At 37.3% G+C, this 18,032-nt stretch overlaps 1 protein-coding gene and 1 long non-coding RNA gene across 6 annotated transcripts in view; one reads left to right on the plus strand and one right to left on the minus strand.

Moving 5' to 3' along the window:
- The window catches only part of FRMD3 (FERM domain containing 3), a 343,072-nt gene that overhangs the window by 312,702 nt on the left and 12,338 nt on the right, over nt 1-18,032 (plus strand). The window lies entirely within an intron of this gene.
- The window catches only part of LOC104988676, a 69,407-nt gene continuing 55,727 nt past the window's right edge, over nt 4,353-18,032 (minus strand). The window contains exon 3 of the long non-coding RNA XR_825273.1: nt 4,353-4,445. This is a non-coding gene — a long non-coding RNA (uncharacterized LOC104988676). The remainder of the gene's footprint in view (nt 4,446-18,032) is intronic.

The following is an 18,032-nucleotide window of genomic DNA, read 5'->3' on the forward strand; positions in this document are numbered from 1 at the left end:
TGTTTTGTACCATACAAGTTGCTGGTAATTGCAGCTGTGGTCTTTGGACCCTGTCACAAATATGCTCAGTGTTAATAGAGAGCTGACTTCTGAATGTAAATGTGAGCAATGCTTATTCCATTTTTACCTGCTACTAATTTTGCTGCTGTACTAAAAAAGGTCTCTATGTTTTGCCTTCGCAATAAGATAAAGAACAGTATTTTCAGCAACAGCATCTGTCAGCAGCCGGCTGAGTAGGCTGTGTTGTGGTAAATGGCGTGTCTTTAGGAAGTGCCATCACACTGGGATCATGTGAAAGGTGTTGACTGGAATGAGCAGTGTGCAACCTGCTTGACCATACACAACAGGCACACTGCCTGTCCATCAATGATGGCCAGTCTTCTCCTTCATCATCTTTTGATTCTTGCTACTTCACTTCATAAAGTATTTCTTCAAGTTGAATAATGATGGTAATGATATAAAAACAGTTATATTACTATACTAAAATATAATTGCAATAGTCAACATTTTTTGTTTCCTATGTGTCAGAACTCCTAATTGGGCTGCATAATTACATAAATTTGAAAGCTATTTCCTTTTCCTTAATCATTGTTTTATCATTTCTAAAAAAAGTTTTCAGCCATTAAGCTTTGTGGATACATCCAGGAAGCTTCTCATGTATAGATGAAGTAAAAGAAATTTAATGAAACAATGTAGGTCGTCTTACTAATTTAACAGTTCTGCTTCTTTGGACATTGTTAGAATTTATCAAAAAAGGGCATGTAGGAAAGAAACTTTAAGCATCTATCATATAAAGAATATTAAGAAAATATGGATAACTATAATGCAATTTTCCTTGTACACTCTGTATGAGTGGATTTATAAGAAGACTAATCTACATGTTTATAAAATGATACTGCTTCATAACAGACCAAATGTACATACTGCTTGGTATAGATCAATGTAACCTAATATTCTTTGGTAAGATAGTAACATCTAATTCCTAAAACTTTTTTGATACAGATAGCACTTATGCATCCATAATTTTGTGTAGCCCTCACCCAGCCTTATGAGGTAGGAGTTACTTTTATTTTGTGGTTAAACAAACTGAGCTCTGTCAATTTAAAAAAATTTTCATTTTATATTGGAGTATAGTTGATTTACAGTATTGTCTTAATTTCAGGTATACAACAAAGTGATTCAGTTATACACATACACATACTTTGTATCTATTCTTTTTTCAGTCTTTTCCCATATAAGTTGTTATAGAATATTAAGTAGAGTTCCTTTTGCTATAGAGTAGATCCTTTCTATTTATCTATTATATATAGTTTGTATCTGCTAATCCCAACTTCCTAATTTATCCCCCACCCCTGCATTGACCTTTCTCCTTTGGTAACCACAAGTCTGTTTTCAGTCTGTGAGTCTGTTTCTGTTTTGTAAATAAGTTCAATCGTATCATTTTTTATTCCACATATAAGTGATATATTTGTCTTTCTCTTTATGACTTTACTTCACCTGGTATGATAATCTCCAGGACCATCCATGTCCATCCAAATGGCATTGTTTCATTTTATGAGTAAAATTCCCTTGTATATGTGTACTACATCTTCTTTATCCATTCATCTGTCAATGGAAGTAACTTAAGAACTAAAATCTCATAAGTGGCAGAGCTTGGCTGTCCAACCTTTGGTCTACTTTCCACTCCATCCCACTACCTTAAAATGTGAGCACAGAGATGAGGGGCAAAGTAATATGAAACTCCAGCACATCTAATGCTAGTGGTCAGAAAAATTATGACAGGGAAGAAAGAATTTATTTCCATGCCTACCTCCTCCTTTCTACAAAAATAAGTGAATACTTTTGTTGTTGAGATCAAAGTACTGGAGCACTTAGGTGACTGAAACATCAGGAATCACTGCATTTACCTAGCAGCATTTATAGACCAGAAGCCTTGTTGTCCTTCAGTCGCTAAGTTGTGTCCGACTCTTTGCAACCCCATGAACTGTAGCATACCAGGCTTCCCTGTCCTTTACTATCTTGCAGAGTTTGTTCAAACTCATGTCAATTGAGTCAGTGATGCCATTCAACTGTATCATCCTCTGTCACCCCCTTCTCCTCCTGCCCTCAATCTTTCCCTGCATCAGAGTCTTTTCCAGTGAGTTGGCTCATCGCATCAGGTGGGCAAAGTATTGGAGTTTCAGCATCAATCCTTCCAATGAATATTCAGGGTTGATTTCTTTTCCGATTGACTGGTTTGCTCTCCCTGCTGTCCAAGGGACTATCAAGACTATTTTCCGGCTCCACAGTTCAAAAGCATCAATTCTTCAGCACTCAGCCTTCTTTATGTCCAACTCTCACATCCATACATGACTACTTGAAAAAACCACAGCTTTGAGTATATGGACCTTTGTTGGCAAAGTGATGTCTCTCCTTTTTAATATGCTGTCTAGGTTTGTCATAGCTATTTTTCCAAGGAGCAAGTGTCTTTTAATTTTGTGGCTGCAGTCACTGTCCACAGTGATTTTTGGAGCCCAAGAAAATAAAATCTGTCACTGTTCCCACTTTTTCCCCCAACTGTTTGCCATGAAGTAACAGGAGTGGATGCCATGATCTTCATTTTTTGAATGTTGAGTTTTAAGCCAGCTTTTTCACTCTCCTTTTTCACCCTCATCAAGAAGCTCTTTAGCTCCTCTTCACTCTCTGCCATTAAAGTGGTATCATTTGCATATCTGAGTTTGTTGATATTTCTCCCAACAATCTTGATTCCAGCTTGTGTTTCTTCCAGCCCAGCATTTCCCATGATGTACTCTGCAAATAAGATAAATAAGCAGGGTGACAATATGCAGCCTTGACATACTCCCTTCTCTATTGGTTTAATAGATTGAATCAATCTATTGTTCCATGTCTGATTCTAACTGTTGCTTCTTGTCCTGCATACAGGCTTCTCAGGAGACAGGGTGGTCTGGTATTCTCATCTCTTTCAGAATTTTACAGTTTGTTATGATCCACACAATCAAAGGTTTTAGTGTAGTTAATGAAGCAGATTTTTTTAGAATTCTGTTGCTTTTTCTATGATCCAGCGGATGTTGGCAATTTGATCTCTGATTCCTTTAGCTTTTCTAAATCCAGCTTGAACATCTGGAAGTTCTTGTTTCACATACTGATGAAGCCTAGCTTGAAGGATTTTGAGCATTACCTTGCTAGCATGTGAAATGTGTGCAACTGTATGGTAGCCTGACCATTCTTTGACATTGCCTTTCTTTGGGATTGGAATGAAAACTGACCTTTTCCAGCCCTGTGGCCACTGCTGAGTTTTCCAAATTTGCTGACATACTGACTGCTGAATTTTAACAGCAGTATCTTTTAGGATTTGAAATACCTTCACTAGCTTTGTTCATAGTAATGCTTCCTAAGGCCCACTTGACTGCACACTCCAGATTGTCTGGCTCTAGGTGAATGACCACACCATCACGGTTATCAGATCATTAAGCCTTTTTTGCATAGTGTATTCCTGCCATCTCTTCTTAATCTCTTCTGCTTTTGTTATGTCCTTTCCATTACTGCCCTTTATTGTGCCCATCTTTGCATGAAATATAAGTACCTTGTTATCTCCAATTTTCTTGAGATCTCTAGTCTTTCCCATTCTATTGTTTTCCTCTATTTCTTTGCATAGTTCACTTAAGAAGGCTTTCTTATCTCTCCTTGCTATTTTCTGGAACTCTGCATTCAGTTGGGTATGTCTTTGCCTTTCACTTCTCTTCTTTTCTCAACTATTTTTAAGGCCTCCTCAGACAACCACTTTGCCTTCTTGCATTCTTTTTCTTGAAGATGGTTTTGGTCACCACCTCCTGTACAGTGTTACAAACTTCCATCCATAGTTCTTCAGGCACTCTGTCTACCAGATCTAATCCCTTGAATCTATTGGTCACCTCCACTGTGTAATCGTAAGGGATTTGATTTAAGTCATGCCTGAATGATCTAGTGGTTTTCTCTACTTTCTTCAATTTGTGCCTGAATTTTGCAATAAGGAGCTCATGATCTGAGCCACAGTCAGCCCCAGGTCTTGTTTTTGCCGACTGTATAGAGCTTCTCCATCTTCGGCTGCAAAGAATATAATCAATCTGATTTCAGTGTTGACCATTTAGTAATGTCTATGTGTAGATTCATCTCTTGTGTTGTTTGTTGGAAGAGGGTGTTTGCTATGACCAGTGCTTTCTCTTGGAAAACTCCGTTAGCCTTTGTTGTGCTTCATTTTGTACTCCAAGGCCAAACTGGCCTGTTACTCCAGGTATCTCTTGACTTTCTACTTTTGCATTCCAGTCCCCTATGATGAAAAGAACATCTTTTTTTGGTGTTAATCCTAGAAGGTCTTGTAGGTCTTCATAGAAATATTCAATTGCAGCTTCTTCGGCATTAGTGGTTGGGGCATAGACTGGGATTACTGTGTTGTTGAATGGTTTGCTCTGGAAATGAACAAGATCATTCTGTCATCTTTGAGATTGCACTCAAGTACTACTGCATTTCAGACTCTCTTGTTGACTTTGATTTTTATAGGCCTAAAAATACTCACAGGTACATTTTGTGTAGACTGCACAGATGTTTTTTAAAATTTGAATAATAAAGCTTTCAAACAGAGCTCAATATGGTCCATTTTCCCCCAATCACCACCACTCCCTACCATCCCATACCTGGCCCTTACTCATTCATGTTAAGCACCTACCTACTCCATACAGGTTTGACTTTTGTGACCCTGGACTAATGACCATGATTATGTCTCCCCCAGAAACCAATACTTCATTTTGCCAGTGCTCTGTTTTTCGTCCTTAGATCCTAGATTTCTCAGAATAAAAATAAATAAGGAAAGGGGAATAGAGAGTGATGGGGAGACAGACTGAAATTTTACATAGTGTCACTGAGAAGGTGACATTTAACAACCTACAAAAAGAGGGAGAGTGTATGAACCTGCCTGAAGGAAGAGTACTCCAAGCAGAAGGAACAGCAAGAAAGAGCATATGTGAGGGACAGCCAGTCTTCTGTGTCTGGAGTCAAGTGAACAAGGGGAAGGGTCCTAGAATAACAAGGTCACCTCAGCAGTTAGGAGAGGAGAAGAGGGCTCACTGAGTAGGGTCCTAGACACCCCTGCAAGGACTTGGCTTATAATCTGAGGAAGATACTAAACCATGAGAGGACCCTGAGCAGTTGAGTGACATGATCGAATCCACACTGCTTTCAGAGGATGACACCCGCTGCCAAGTTGACAGTGACCCTTACACAGGCAGGGGTTGAGGCAGGGGGATCAGATGGGATGCTACTGTCATAATCTAAATGAGAAAGATGGTGGCTTGGACCAGGTTGGTGGCAGTGGACATTGTACAAAGTATGGTCCAATTCTGGGTATGTTTTGAAGGTGGAGACATAGAAGTTGCTAACAGGTCCATTGTGAAAGTAAACAGAAGAAGTCAAAATTTTTTGGTGTGAGCAACTGGTAGACCAGAGTTGCCATCAACAAAATAATCAAGTCTGGAAACTTGAGGTTTCCCTTTCCTCTTGTTTTAGGAGAAAGATATGAAAAGCAGAAGGCCTAGGGAGAACAGGTTACATATTAGGAAAAGGAGACTTAAGGAGGAAAAACCATTTATATGAGAAAATGCCTTAGGTAAGACATGGAAGATCTGTGTGACCATAGGATGGTGAAAATAGCCAAAGGGGAATAGGAGTGGTCTTCCTAAAGCAGTAATACCACTCATATACAATATGTTTCACTGCTTTCCCAAGTAGGAGAGTAAAATGACCCTTCTTTTTGGGATAAGGAATACCAGATATGTAAATAAGCAGTATTCCAGAAAGTCCTAACTCCTGTCTACATTGTGAACATTATCTCCCTTCAAGTTTCATAGAATATTATCTGGTGGTAGGAAAATTACAGCTTGTGTTTATTTTTTTTATTTTTATTGAAGTGAAGGTCACAACATAAAAACAACCATTTGAACATGAAAAATTCAGTACCATTTAGTACATTCACAGAGCTTTGCAACTTACATCTCTATCTAGTTCCAAAACATTTTCATCACATCAAAAGGAAACCTGATATCCGTTAAGCAGACACTCCTCATTCATCCCTTCCCTCAGCCCCTGGCAACCATCAGTACAATCCCTGTCTCTATGGATTTACCTGTTCTGGATATTTCATATGGAGATAAATATGTTATGTGAGGTTCTGTGATATCTACTTTCACTCAGCATATTTTTGACATTCATCTATGTTGTCATACATCTACAACAATTGAATAATAGTCCATCATATGAATAAGCCACATTTTATCTATTCATCCATTTATGGACATTTGGATTGTTTCTGACTTTTAACTTGAATTAGTGCTGCTTTGAACATTTCTGTACAAGTATTTGGATACTTGTTTTCAATTCTTTGGAGTTATATATACCTGGGAATAGAATTGCTGGATTGTATGGTAATCATCTGACTTAAGGAACTGTCAAACTGCTTTCTATGGCAGCTAAACCATTTTAAAATCCCATCAGCAATGTTCAAGTGTTCCAGTTCCTCCTTACCCTTAACCAACACTGGTTATCTTCAGATTTTAAAAAATAATAGCCATTCTAGTGGGTGTGAAGTGCTATCTTATTGTGGTAACGATTAATGACATTGAACATATTTTCATGTGCTTGTCGGCCTTTTTATTTTGCTTGCATGTTTTATGGTATCTTTCGTCTAAGATGCTCAGTACTGTCATATCAGAGCTATCAGGAAATAGCCTCTGATATTTCAAAGATAAAACCATTAATTCAGTCCTGCACATCATCTTCCCCCAGTTTTATTGAGATATAATTGACATACATCATTATATAAGCTTAGGGTATATAGCATATGAATTTGAGTAAACTCCAGGAGTTGGTAATGGACAGGGAGGCCTGGCATGCTGCAGTCCATGGGGTCACAAGGAGTTGGACACGACTGAACAACTGAACTGACTGACTGATACAGCATAATGGCTTGACTTACAAATGTTGTGAAATGATTACTGCACTACCTTTAGTTAGCATCCATCATCTCATATAGATACAACAAAAATAAAAAATTTTTTCCTTGTGATAGGGATCTTAGGACCTACTCTAACAACTTTCATATATATCATATAGCAGTATTAACTATAGTTACCATGTTGTACATTATATTCCTAGTACTTACTTATAACCAGAAATTTGTATCTGTTAACTCTTCCTCTGCTTCTCCCTCATTACTCCCTGCCTCTGATAGTCACAAATCTGATTCCTTTTTCAATGAGTTTTTTTTTAATTAGATTCTTTATATACATGAGATCATATAGTGTTTGTTTTCCTCTACCTGAACTTATATCATTTAGCATAATGCATTCCAGATTCATCCATGTTGTCACAAATGGTAAGATTGTCTCATTTTTTTGGTGGCTGAATCATATTCTAGTGTTGAGTGTGTGTGTGTAACTGCTTTTTGTATACATATTCACAGATAAATGGACACTTAGGTGGTTTCCATGTCTTGACTATTGTAAATTATCCTGCTTCAAACACAGGGGTGCAGATGTCTTTTCAAGTCAATGTTTTTGTTTCTTTCTGATACATTCTCAGAAGTGGAATTGTTAGATTGTATGGTACTTCAGTTTTTAACTTTTTGAGGAATCTCTGTATTATTTTCTATAGTGCCTGAACCAGTTTACAATCCCACCAACAGTGCACCAAGGTTTCCTTTTCTCTGCATCCGCACTAGCATGTTACTACTTGTCATTTTGATGATGGCCATTCTAAAAGGCATGACATAATATATCATTGTGGTTTTGATTTGCATTTCCCTAATTATTGATAATGCTGAACATAGTTTCATGTAACTGTTGGTCTTTCGTGTATCCCCTTTAGAAAAAAAAAAAAGTCTTTTGAGACCTTTTGCCCATTTTCAAATCAAATTATTTGTTCTTTTACTATTGAGTTGTATGAGTTCTTCGTATATTTTGGATATTAACTCCTAAATCAGATATAGGTTGGAAATATTTTTCTTCCCATTCCATAGGTTGTTTTTCACATCGTTGTTTGCTTCTTGTTTCCAGGAGCTTTTTAGTTTGGTGTAGTCCCACTTGTTTTTGATTCGGTTGCTTGTGCTTTAGGTGTCATATATAGAAAATCATTGCCAAGACTTATGTCAAGGAGCTTTACCCTCCCCCCATCACCACCACGTTTTCTTCTGGAGTTTCACGGCTTCAGGTTTTACATTTAAGTTGTTAATCCAATGCAAGTTAATTTTTGTGAGTAGTGGAAGCTCTGGGTGTAGTTCCATTCTTTCACATGTGAATAGCCAATTTTCCCAGCACCATTATTGAAAAGTCTTTTCTTCACTGAGTATTCTTGCCTCCCATGTCAAATATTATTTGAGTAATATGCTTGGGTGTATTTCTGGGCTCAAGATTCTGTCCCACTGATTTGTCTGTCTTTATACCAGTACTATACCATTTTGATTATTGTAGTTTTATATATAGAACAGCTTGAAATCATAAAGTGTGTTGCTTCTGCTTTGTTCTCCTTTCTCAGGATTGCTTTGGTATATATTTAGAGTCTTCTGTGGTTCCATATAGGGGCTTCCTTGATGGCTCAGATGGTTAAGAATCTGCCTGCAATGCAGGAAACCCAGGTTAAATCCCTAGGTCGGGAAGATCCCCTGGGGAAGAGAATGGCAATCCACTCCAGTATTCTTGCCTGGAGAATCCCATGAACAGAGGAGCCTGGCAGAGTGGTTTTTTTCTACTTCTGTAAAAAAAAAAGTTCATTGGAATTATGATAGGGACTGCACTGAATCCAAAAATGGCTTTGATAGTATTGACATTTTGACAATATTAATTGTTTCAATCCATGAACAAGGGATACCTTTCTATTTACTTTGTCTTCTTCAGTTTCCTTAATTAGTGTCTTACAGTTTTCAGAATAGAGATCTTTCACCTTCTGGCTAAGTTTACTCCTAAATATTTTACTGTTTTTTATACTGTTTTAAACAGGATCATTTTTTCCAGGTAATTTGTTGTTAGTATGAAGATACACTACTAGTTTTTGCATGCTAAATTTGTATTGGGCAACTGCACTGAATTCATTGATTAGTTCTAATAGCCTTTGGTGGAGTCTTTAGGATTTTCTGTGTATAAAAACATGTCACCTGCAAATAGAGATAATTTTACTTCTTCCTTTCCAATTTTGATGCCTTTTATTTATTTTTCTTGCCTGACAGCTCTAGCAAGGACTTCCAGTATTGTGCTGAATAGGAATGGTAAGAATGGGCACCCTTGCCTTGTTCATGATCTTGGAGGAAAAGCTTTCAATCTTTCACCATTAAGTATGTTAGCCATGGGCTTATCATATATGGCCTTCTTTATGTTGAGGTACATTCTTTCTATACCTAATCTGTTGAGTTTATATCATATAAAGAGATGTTGAATTTTGTCAAATGCTTTTTCTCCATCTATTGAGATGATCATATGATTTTTATTTCATTTTGTTAATTTGACATATCACATTGATTTGCATATGTTGAACCATCCTTGCTATGCCAAGTATAAATCCCATTTGATCACAGCACATGATTCCTTTCATGTGTTACTGGATTCGGTTTCCTAGTATAAAGAGTTTTTGCATCAATATTCATGAGGGATATTGGTCTATAGTTTTCTGATAGTGTCCCTTTTGGCTTTGGTATCAGGGTAATAAGGGCCTCATAAAATAAGACTGGGAGTGTTCCCTTCTCTTTGATTTTTTTGAAAGAGTTAGAAAGGGTTGGTGTTAATTCTTCCTTAAGATTTGCAGGTGAAGTGATCTGGTCCTTGGTTTTTCTTTATGGGGAGATTTTTGATTACCAGTTCAATCTCCTTACTAGTAACTAGTCTATTCAGACTTTCTATTTCTTGTTTCAGTCTTGGTAGTTTGCATGTTTCTGAGAATTTTTCCATTTTTCTAGGCTGTCCAGTTTGTTGGCATATATCAATATTTCTTCACAGTAGCCTTTTATGATTCTTTTTATTCATGTGGTATCAGCTGCCGTGTTTCTTTTTTTCATTTATAATTTTGTTAATTTGAGTCCTCTATCTTTTTTTCCTTGGTTATCCAGCTAAAGTTTTGTCAATTCTGTTTATTTTTTCAAAGAACTAATTCTTAATTTGGTTAATCTTTCCTATTTTCCTGTGCTCTATTTTATTTCTGCTCTAATCATTAGTTTTTACTTTCTGCTGTTAATATTGTGCTCAGTTTGACCACCTTTTTCTAGTTCCTTAACCCACAGTGTTAGGTTTTTTAAAATCAGTATTACTTCTTCTTTTCTAATTTAGATTCCTTTCATTTTTCCTCTTCTGATTGCCATGGCTAGGAATTCCAAAACTATGTTGAATAAAAGTGGCTAGAGTAGACATCCTTGTATTTTTTTAAAAGATATTTTTCTTAATTTTAATTTTTTAACACCAAAGCACATGTATTGGAGTATAACTGATTAACAATGTTGTGACAGTTTCAGGAGAATAGCGAAGGAACACAGCCATACAAAAACATGTATCCATTCTTCCCCAAACCCCACCCCCATCCAGGCTGGCACATAATCCTTATCTTGTTCTTGATCTTAGGGGAAATGATTACTTTTCATTGTTGAGTGTGATGTTGGCTATAGGTTTGTCATATATGATCTTTATTATGTTGAGTTATGTTCCCTCTGTTAGCCTTTGCCCTGCTTCATTTTGTACTCCAAGGCCAAATTTGCCTGTTATTCCAGGTATCTCTGGACTTCCTACTTTTGCATTCCAGTCCCCTATAATGAAAAGGACATCTTTTCCCCCACTGGTCATAGTAAACACCCTCTTCCAACAACACAAGAGAAGACTCTACACATGGACATCACCAGATGATCAATACCGAAATCAGACTGATGATATTCTTTGCAGCCAAAGGTGGAGAAGCTCTATAGAGTCAGCAGAAACAAGACTGTGGCTGACTGTGGCTCAGATCACGAACTCTGTATTGCCAAATTCAGACTTAAATTGAAGAAAGTAGGGAAAACCACTAGACTGTTCAGGTATGACTTAAATCAAATCCCTTACAATTATTATACAGTGGAAGTGACAAACAGATTCAAGGAGTTAGATCTGATAGAGTGCCTGAAGAACTATGGACAGAGGTTCATGATATTGTACAGGAGGCAGGGATCAAGACCATCCCCAAGAAAAAGAAGTGTAAAAAGGCAAAATGGTTGTCTGAGGAAGCCTTACAAATAGCTGAGAAAAGAAGAGAAGTGAAAGGGAAAGGAGAAAAGGAAAGATATACCCATTTCAATGCAGAGTTCCAAACAATAGCAAGGAGAGATAAGAAAGCCTTCCTCAGTGATCAGTGCAAAGAAATAGAGGAAAACAATAAAATGGAAAAGACTAGAGATCTCTTCAAGAAAATTAGAGATACCAAGGGAATATTTCAGGCAAAGATGGCACAATAAAGGACAGAAATGGTATGGGCCTAACAGAAGCAGAAGATATTAAGAAGAGGTAGCAACAATTCACAGAAGAACTATACAAAAAAGATCTTCATGACCCAGATAACCATGATGGTGTGATCACTCACCTAGATCCAGACATCCTGGAATGTGAAGTCAAGTGGGCCTTAGAAAGCATCACTATGAACAAAGCTAGTGGAGGTGATGGAATTCTAGTTGAGCTCTTTCAAATCCTACAAGATGATGCTGTGAAAGTGCTGCACTCAATATGCCAGTATTTTTTGAAAACTCAACAGTAGCCACAGGACTGGAGAAGGTCAGTTTTCATTCCAATCCCAAAGAAAGGCAATGCCAAAAAATTCTCAAACTACTACACAATTGCACTGATCTCACACACTAGCAAAGTAATGCTCAAAATTCTCCAAGCCAGGCTTCAACAGTACATGAACCATGAACTTCTGGATGTTCAAGCTGGATTTAGAAAAGGCAGAGGAACCAGAGATCAAATTGCCAACATCTTTTGGATCATTTAAAAAGCAAGAGAGTTCCAGAAAAACATGTACTTCTGCTTTATTGACTATACCAAAGCCTTTGACTGTGTGGATCACAATAAACTGTGGAAAATTCTTCAAGAGATGGGAATACCAGACAACCTGACCTGCCTCCTGAGAAATCTGTATGCACGTCAAGAAGCAACAGTTAGAACTGGACATGGAACAACAAACTGGTTCCAAATCAGGAAAGGAATATATCAAAGCCGTATTATTGTCACCCTGCTTATTTAACTTGTATGCAGAGTACATCATGCAAAATGCTGGGCTGGATGAAGCACAAGCTGGAATCAAGATTGCCTGGAGAATTATCAATAACCTCAGATATGCAGATGATACCACACTTATGGCAGAAAGCAAAGAAGAACTAAAGAGCCTCTTGATGAAAGTGAAAGAGGAGAGTGAAAAAGTTGGCTTAAAGCTCAACATTCAGAAAACTAAGATCATGGCATCCGGTCCCATGACTTCATGGCAAATAGATGCGGAAACAATGGAAATAGTGAGAGACTTTATTTTGGGGGCTCCAAAATCACTGCAGATGGTGGCTGCAGCCATGAAATTAAAAGACCACTTGCTCCTTGAAAGAAAAGTTATGACCAACCTAAACAGCATATTAAAAGGCAGAGACACAACTTTACCAACAAAGCTCTGTCTAGTCAAAGCTATGGTTTTTCCTGTAGTCATGTATGGATGTGAGGGTTAAACTACTAAGAAAGCTGAGCACTGAAGAATTGATGGTTTTGAACTATGTATTGGAGGAGACTCTTGAAAGTCCCTTGGACTGCAAAGAGATCCAACCAAGCCATCCTAAAGGAAATCAGTCTTGAATATTCATTGGAAGGACTGATGCTGAAGCTGAAACTCCAATACTTTGGCCACCTGATGCAAAGAACTGACTCACTGGAAAAAATCCTGATGCTGGGAAGGACTGAAGGCAAGAGGAGAAGGGAACAACAGAGGATGAGATGGTTGGATGGCATCACTGACTCTATGGACATGAGTTTGAGCATGCTCCGGTAGTTGGTGATGGACAAGGAATCCTGGTGTGCTGCAGTCCATGGGGTTGCAAAGAGTTGGACACAACTGAGTGAGTGACCTGATGTTCCCTCTATGCCTACTTTCTGGAGAGTTTTTTTTTAATCATAAATTAGTGTTGAATTTTATTAAATTTTTTTCTGCATCTATTGAGAAGATCATATGGTTTTTATTCTTCAGTTTGTTGACATATTTATATCACACTAATTGACTTGTAGATACTAAAAAATCTTTGCATCCCTGGGATAAATCTCACTTGACCATGTGTATGATCCTTTTAATGTATTGATAGATTCAGATTGGTGGCATTTTGTCAAAGACTTTTGTGTCCATGTTCATCAATGATATTGACCTTTGCAATTTTCTTTGCATGTTCTCTCTGATTTTGGTGTGAGGGTATAGTGGCCTTAGAGATAGTGGCCTTCCTCTGAAATGTTTTTGGAATGTTTCAGAAAGACAGGTGTTAACTCTTAAGTGTTCAACAGAATTCACCTGTAACCATCTGGTTCTGGACTTTTGTTGGGAGTTTTAAAATCACAGTTTCAATTTTAGTACTTATAATTGGTCTGTTTATATTTTCTATTTCTTCTTAATTCAGTCTTGGGAAGATTGTAACCTTCTAAGATCTTATCCATTCTTCCAAGTTGTCTGTTATATTGGCATATAGTTGCTTGTAGTAGTCTTGCTTGTAGTAGTCTCATGATCCTTTGTATTTCTGTAGTGTCCTTTTTCATTTCTAATTTTATTGATTTGAGCCCTCTCCCTGTCTCTTGATGAATCTGGCTAAAGATTTATCAATTTAAAAAAAAACAGCTTTTAGTTTCATTGATCTTTTCTATTATTTTCTTTGTCTCTATTTTTGCTGTGATATTTATCATTTCTTCCCTTCTGCTAATTTGTAGTTTTGTTTGTTCTTTCCCTAGTTGCTTTGGGTATAAGATTAGGTTGCTTTTTGACATGTTTCTTGTTTCCTGAAGTAAGATTGTTATTATAAACTTCTCTCTTATAACTAATTTTGTTGCTCCCCATGGATCATTGTGCTTTTGTTTTCATTTGTCTCTAGGTATTTATTTATTTCTCTTTGATTTCTTCAGTGATCCACTGCTTCTTTAAGAACATATTGTTTAGCCTCCACATGTTTATATGTTTCACAGTTTTTTACTTGTAGGTGATTTCTAGTTTCCTTGCATTTTGCTTAGAAAAGATGCTTGATATGATTTGAGTTTTTTAAAGTTTACCAAAGCTCACCTTGTGGCCCAGTGTGTGGTCAATCCTGGATAATGTTCCACGTGCACTTGAGGAGAATGTGATTTCTGCTACTTTTGAATGGAGTGCTCTATAAACACCAATTAAGATAATTTGCTCTAATGTGTCATTTAAGGCCTGTGTTTCCTTATTGATTTTCTGGATGATTTGTCCGTTGATGAAAATGGGGTGTAAAAAGTCAACCACCTGTAAAAGAATGAAACTAGAACACTTTCTAACACCATACACAAAAGTAAACTCAAAATGGATTAAAGATCTAAATATAAGAAAACATAGGCAGAACACTCTTTGACATAAATTCCAGCAAGATCCTCTATGATCCACCTCCCAGAGTAATGGAAATAAAAGCAAAAAATAAACAAATGGGACCTAATTAAACTTAAAAGCTTTTGCACAACGAAGGAAACTATAAGCCAGGTGAAAAGACAGCCTTCAGAATGGGAGAAAATAATGGCAAACAAAGCAACTGACAAAGAATTAATCTCAAAAATATACAAGCAACTCCAGCAACTCAATTCCAGAAAAATAAATGACCCAATCAAAAAATAGGCCAAAATTTGGCAAAACTAATACAATTATGTAAAGTTTAAAAATAAAATAAAATTAAAAAAAAAAAATGTGATTTGGGAACCACAAAAAAAAAAAATAAATAAAATGGAAAAAAAAAAGAGAACTAAACAGACATTTCTCCAAAGAAGACATACAGATGTCTAACAAACACATGAAAAGATGCTCAACATCACTCATTATCAGAGAAATGCAAATCAAAACCACAATGAGGTACCATCTCACGCCGATCAGAATGGCTGCTATCTAAAAGTCTACAAACAATAAATGCTGGAGAGGGTGTGGAGAAAAGGGAACCCTCTTAACACTATTGGTGGGAATGCAAACTAGTACAGCCACTATGGAGAACAGTGTGGAGATTCCTTTAAAAACTGGAAATATAACTGCCATATGACCCAACAATCCCACTGCTGGGCATACACACCAAGGAAACCAGAATTGAAAGAGACACATGTACCCCAATGTTCGTTGCAGCACTGTTTACAATAGCTAGGACATGGAAGCAACCTAGATGTCCATCAGCAGACGAAGGGATAAGAAAGCTGTGGTAGATATACACAATGGAATATTACTCAGCTATTAAAAATGTATTTGAATCAGTTCTAATGAGGTGGATGAAACTGGAGCCTATTATACAGAGTGAAGTAAGCCAGAAGGAAAAACACCAATAGCATATACTGATGCATATATATGGAATTTAGAAAGATGGTAACAATGACCCTATATGCAAGACAGCAAAAGAGACACAGATATAAACTACAGACTTCTGAACTCTGTGGGAGAAGGCGAGGGTGGTATGATTTGAGAGAATAGCACTGAAACATGTATATTACCATATGTGAAATAGATCACCAGTCCAAGTTCAATGCATGAAACAGGGCACTCAAAGCTGGTGCACTGGGACAACCCTGAGGGATGGATGGGGAGGGAGGTGGGAGCGGGGTTCAGGATGAGGGGCACATGTACACCCATGGCTGATTAATGTCAATGTATGGCAAAAACCACTACAATATTGTAAAGTAATTAGCCTCCAATTAAAATAATTTTTTTAAAGTCCCTCACTCTTACTGTGTTACTGTCAATTTCTCCTTTTATAGTTGTCAGTATTTGCCTTATATATTCAGGTGCTCCTATGCTGGGTGCGTATATATTTACAATTGTTGTATATTCTTCTTAGATTCATCCCTTGATCACTATGTAGTACCCTTCTTTGTCTCTTGTAACAATCTTTACAGTCTATTTTTTCTGATATGAGTATTGCTACTCCAGCTTTCTTTTGATTTCCATTTGCATGGGATACACCTTTTTCTATCCCTTCAGTCTGTGTGTGTCCCCAGATCTCAAGTGCATCTCTTATAGACAACATAAATATGGGTCTTATTTTTGTGCCTCTTCAGTCAGTCTGTGTCTTTTTAGGGCTTTTAATCTATTTACATTTAAGGTAGTTAGCAATATATATATTCTTATTGCCATTTTCTTAATTGTTTTGGATTTGTTTTGTTTAGGTCTTTTTTCTTGCCGTCCACTCCTGTTCTCTTGTGATTTGATTTCTAACTTTAGTGTTGTGTTTGGGTTCCTTTTTCTTTTTTGTGTAACTATCATGGGATTTTTGGTATGTGATTACCATGAGGTTTTGATACAGCATTCTCTATGTAAACAATATTAAGTTGTTGGTCTTAATTTTATATTAATTTCTATATCCTGTATCTGTACTCTCTTCTCATAATTGCCAGTTTTGATATCACATTTTTGTGCAGATAATTTCTTGCCTGCACTCATGAACATGAGTTTCACTGGTGAGCTTTTCCATTAGTAGTTTTCTTGTTTCTCATAGTGGCCTTTCCTTTTCACTTAGAGAAGTTCCTTTAGCATTTGCTGCACAACTGGTCTAGTGGTGTTGAATTCTTTTTGCTTTTGCTAGCTTTCGATTTCTCTGCTGAATCTGAAAGAGAGCCTTGCTGGGTAGAGTATTCTTGGTTGTAGGTTCTTCCCTTTCTTCATTGTAAATATATTATGCCACTCTTGCAACCTACAGAGCTTCTGCAAAGAAATCATCTGATAACCTTATGGGAATTAACTGTGTATGTTAATCTGTTACTTTTCCCTTGTTGTTTCAATATATTTTTCTTTAATTTTTGTCAGTTTGATTACTGTGTATCTTAGCATGTCCTTCCTTGCATTTATCCTACCTGGGACTCTCTGTGCTTCCTGGACTTGGGTGACTATTTCCTTTCCATTGTTAGGGAAGTTTTCAGCTCTTATCTATTCCGATATTTAGTGTTGTCCCAGAAGTCTCTCAGACTGTCTTCATTTCTTCTTTTCTTTATCCTTTGTCCTGCCACAGTGATTTCCTCCATCCTGTTTTCCAGCTCACTTACCTGGTCTTCTGACTCAGTTGTTCTATTGATTCCTTCTAGTGTATTTTTCATTTCAGTTATTGTATTGTTCATCTCTTTGTTTTTTAGTTCTTCTAGGTCTTTGTTAAACATTCCTTTCATCTCCTTGATCTGTACCTCCATTCTTTTCTGTGATCTTAGATCATCTTTGCTATCATTACTCTGAATTCTTTTTCAGGTGGATTGCCTATTTCCACTTCACTTAGTTGTTGTTCTGGGGTTTTGTCTTGTTCCTTCAACTGGGACATATTCTTCTGAAGTCTCATTTTGTCTAACTTTATGTGATTGAAATTTCCATTATGCAGGCTGCAGAACTGTAGCTCTTGCTTCTGCTTTCTGCACTCTGGTGGATAAGGCTAAGACGTTTCTGCAGGCTTCCTTTCCACTATTGGGTGGAGCTGTGTCTTGTCTCTCTGGTGGGCAGGGCCATGCTCAGGAAGACTTTTAGCAGCCTGTCTGCTGATTTGTGGGGCTGTGTTCCCATCCTGTTTGTTTTTTGGCCTCAGGCATCCTAGCACTGGATCCTCCAAGCTGTTGAATGGGGCAGGGTCTTGGGGTGGAAATGGTGGCCTCAACAGACTGGTTCCAAATAGGAAAGGGAGTACGTCAAGGCTATATATTGTCACCCTGCTTATTTAACTTATATGCAGAGTCCATCATGAGAAACGCTGGGCTGGAAGAAGCACAAGCTGGAATCAAGATTGCTGGGAGAAATATCAATAACCTCAGATATGC

The sequence above is a fragment of the Bison bison genome, unplaced genomic scaffold (genome assembly GCF_000754665.1).
Source record: "Bison bison bison isolate TAMUID 2011002044 unplaced genomic scaffold, Bison_UMD1.0 scf7180017864141, whole genome shotgun sequence".
Lineage (NCBI taxonomy): Eukaryota > Metazoa > Chordata > Mammalia > Artiodactyla > Bovidae > Bison > Bison bison.